We start from the raw sequence: 3,809 nt of genomic DNA, 5'->3' as shown, positions 1-3,809 counted from the left end.
CACTCCGTTTACACAGTAATTTAACACTAAAATAGTTCTTCATTAAAAGAAAGTAGGTGTTGGGCGACTGGGTGGCTCAAGTGGGTTAAGCCGCTGCCTTCGGCTCAGGTCATGATCTCAGAGTCCTGGGATCGAGTCCCACATCGGGCTCTCTGCTCAGCAGGGAGCCTGCTTCCCTCTCTCTCTGCCAGCCTCTCTACCTACCTGTGATCTCTCTCTGTCAAATAAATAAAATCTTAAAAAAAAAAAAGTAGGTGTATTTCAATCTTTCATTAATAAACTTTCTGAATAAAACTTCATATGTAATTACACAATTTAAACTACTATTTTCAGAGCTGTTCCAATTTGTAAGTGAAGTACTGAGACCATGTGACACTGTAAATGATTTAGGCAGTGGAAGAAGTATACCTTTACAGATTTTAGAACGGTGTTCATGAAAGTGGGACCCTAGGGTTCTTACGAGTTAATGTGCACAGAAGTGTTTCATCCACTATATGCTATTCCACTATCGCAGTGTTTTTAAGATGTTAATTAAGCACTGCCCACGTTTTATCAAATGTGTTTTCTGCATCATTTTGTCTAGAAAAAAATTAAAAGCAGAAAACCAACCAAGGACTTAGAAATAAGAGATAAATCTATTTAGCATGCCCTGTTTTTTTGTTTTGTTTTGTTTTTTATATGAGCAATCATCTGATTTATAAAAAATGCAATAATATTTAAAATGATACAAAATATCAATTTCAAAACAATACCAAAAAGGGAGTGTATTTAACTATATTCAGCTTATCACAGGAAAAGGGTAAGAAGAATAACTCATGCTATAGCATGTTGCTAATATGAACCGGCAATAGAAAGAGTTGGTAAAGGAAGGCAGAGGAGCTCTATCTTTTAAGAATTAGAACCAAGGGGCTCCATAATCATCCGGCACCCACTCAATGTTGTACCTATGGTTAGAAATGTACATGATGGGAACTTCAGGAATCTTCCAGATCCTTCGATTAAGGTCTCCGTCAATTGTGGCCTCAATGTAACACTTGTGCTGAGTTACTCTCTGCACTAAGAGGTCATCTGCATAGGTTTCTTTGTGTGTGCACGGTAATTGTTCAAATCTTGGATCCTTGGCAATCCTTAGAGCCACTCGATACTTCCGCCCCAGTTTTTCAATTTCAGCCATTACACAGTCAGTTATACAAGGGATACACTTGGCATAAAGACAGTCCATCATTGACTGTACTAGGTCAAGTTTGGCTTTAATGGAAAAGTTGATAAAGTTGGTATCAACCAGGATGTGGTAAGGTGGGCCCAGCTGTGTGTTATATTGGAAGAATAAGCAGGATGTTGGGGGACTTCTCTTTCCCTGAGTGCACTGGGATCTTTCTTTTCTTTTTTTTTTTTAGGTTTTAATCTATACTTTTCTTTAAGCCTCTGATCTCGGAGACTAAGCATTCGCTTCATAGTCGCATACTTTCTTTCTTTCTTTTGCTTCTCCATGTTCATGTCATACTCTTGTTTCTTCCGGAATCCGTTTTGTTTTGTTTTTAACGAAAATGGTGCCTCAGTTCTAGGCTCCACTGAAGCAGCTCTTACTCAAGTGAAGTGATCTCAACCTTGCTAAATCTTACAGTCCTCCTTCTATTTGAATTTTGAGTACCAGCAACATAATGGATGAATTCTTAAAAGATTTCCTTTGGCATTTATGATGCAATACTCCCCTGATTTCACTTCTATATCCCTCTGTATCACTCCTTCAGTATCGACATTGTAAACATTTGGTTTGTACAATAAACATTAATATGCTTCAACTTGCTGCCCCAAAGCCTCTCTTCATACCATTCTTTCTTCCTCAACCCTCTCGGTCATATGCGTGACTTAACTGATAGGAGAAACTTTCACCAACGTATATCTAAGTCCACATATCTTCCTTGAGGTCCGGAATTTTCTGTCTGATTTGAATCTTGACATCTGTTCTTTGATGTCTCGGAGGAGATTCAAAGTCTACATGTCTCATAGTGAACTTACAGTCTTCATTCACAACACTGATTCTCTGCCAGTTTTCACTATCTCAGAGAAAGGCAATGCCATCAATCCAGTCATTCAACCAGAAACCAGGGAGTTGACACTTGCCTCTACCTCCAGTCTGTTAGCAAGCACTGTCAATTTCACTAAATATATCTACCTCTTATCTATCTATCTATCTATCTATCTATCTATATTAAATCTGAAATATTGGTAAGATGCTTTCATTATAGGACATAAACAACATTGTTGACCTGATTCTCTCAAGAACAATTAAGTCGGGGTGCCTGGGTGGCTCAGTGGGTTAAAGCCTCTGCCTTCGGCTCAGGTCATGATCCCAGGGTGCTGGGATCGAGCCCCACATCAGGCTCTCTGCTCGGCAGGGAGCCTGCTTCCTCCTCTCTGTCTCTCTGCCTGTCTCTCTGTCCACTTGTGATCTCTGTCTGTCAAATAAACAAAAAAAATCTTAAAAAAAAAAAAAGAACAATTAAGTCATCATAGAAAGATTCAAGAGAACTAAATTGCCAGGCTACTAGATGGGCTATGTAATACTGAGATTCCTACTAACTTTGACATTCATAAAGAGCTTGCCAATTTTTGCCTCCATTTTTCAAGACAATTTAAAACATGTTTTAAAAAACTCATCTTTGACTCATTTCAGGATTGGCCAGGTGGTGACTAGTTAAACAACTGGAGGGTCTCAGTGGCTCAGACTGATGAAGTTTACTCTCATTTTCTGCTACATGTCTATTTAGGTGAGTGAGGATTCTGTTGTACACATTTCATATCTTAGAGCCAAGCAGAAACCAGCCATGATTGGGTATGATGCCAGAAAGAAAGAAAATGCTGGATCAACAATCAGAAGAAAACCCATTAGTAGCCAGCAGACAATGAGTCCCAGAAGTAACACATATCATTCTTCCTCACAGCTCATGGGCCAGGACTGTTTTCATGTCCATCTCCCAACAGGAGGGCCAGGAAGGATGTGCCCGAGTAAGCGATGAGCTGGAAATATTTGTTGAATGTACTCAGGACTTCCACATTACTCAGAAAGAACTGTTACTTTAAAACATGATTTAAGAGCAAGAGTTGAAACTTTAAATTCTTTGGATATACCCATTATGGGTTAATTCTACTGGTACCCAAATCATTTGGGTACCTGGTATATGGTATAGGGAAGACAAGAGTTTTCTGCATTTTCAATTAAATTATAATTTTAATGATACTTCTATTTTCTTAGTACTTCAAGTAGTAACCTGAATCAATCAATTACTATCTCATTGACAATTTAGACATGCATATGATTATATGATTTCTCAATTACCATGGTCCACTTGTTGGGGAGACTTAAAGAAAAGCAGAGCTTATTCAAAAAATAGATGTATCTTGTCTGGTCTCTGATCAACTCTTCAGAACAGAGAGAAAGTCCTACTCCTTTGGGACTAAAGTCTCGGAATTCTCGAGTTCTATCTATTCTGCCTTCATCCACTATTTTTTTTTTTTTTTTAGCTTCATTTGCCCTTTTCAGTGAGTGGCTCAAAGCACAAGAACTGTATTTCCTCAAAAAACCCATTATTTTCTTAACAATTCAACAAGTCTGCATGAAGAAATAATGTATATCATTTCAAAAGCACTTTTGATGTAGTCAAATTCCCCATCTCCTTCTGAGGATCACAAGGAACAACTAAGTCAAGTATATAGTGCTTCTGGCAAACTCCTAGGGACACCATGGCTGCATTCATCTGTAACTTGGTTTCCAAACTGCACCAGAAAAAATTTCCCTTCCATTCAAC

The 3,809-nt window shown here is 38.4% G+C and overlaps 1 pseudogene across 1 annotated transcript; it reads right to left on the bottom strand.

Annotated features, from left to right (window-relative positions):
• Window positions 1-678: 678 nt before the first annotated feature.
• Window positions 679-1,497, bottom strand: LOC309858408 (rRNA-processing protein FCF1 homolog pseudogene; annotated as a pseudogene). Its single transcript has one exon. The product of its transcript is annotated as an rRNA-processing protein FCF1 homolog pseudogene (transcript).
• Window positions 1,498-3,809: the final 2,312 nt, after the last annotated feature.

This window comes from Mustela nivalis (genome assembly GCF_964662115.1).
Source record: "Mustela nivalis genome assembly, contig: HAP1_SCAFFOLD_2324, whole genome shotgun sequence".
NCBI lineage: Eukaryota > Metazoa > Chordata > Mammalia > Carnivora > Mustelidae > Mustela > Mustela nivalis.
This window is presented reverse-complemented; position numbering and strand designations above follow the sequence as displayed.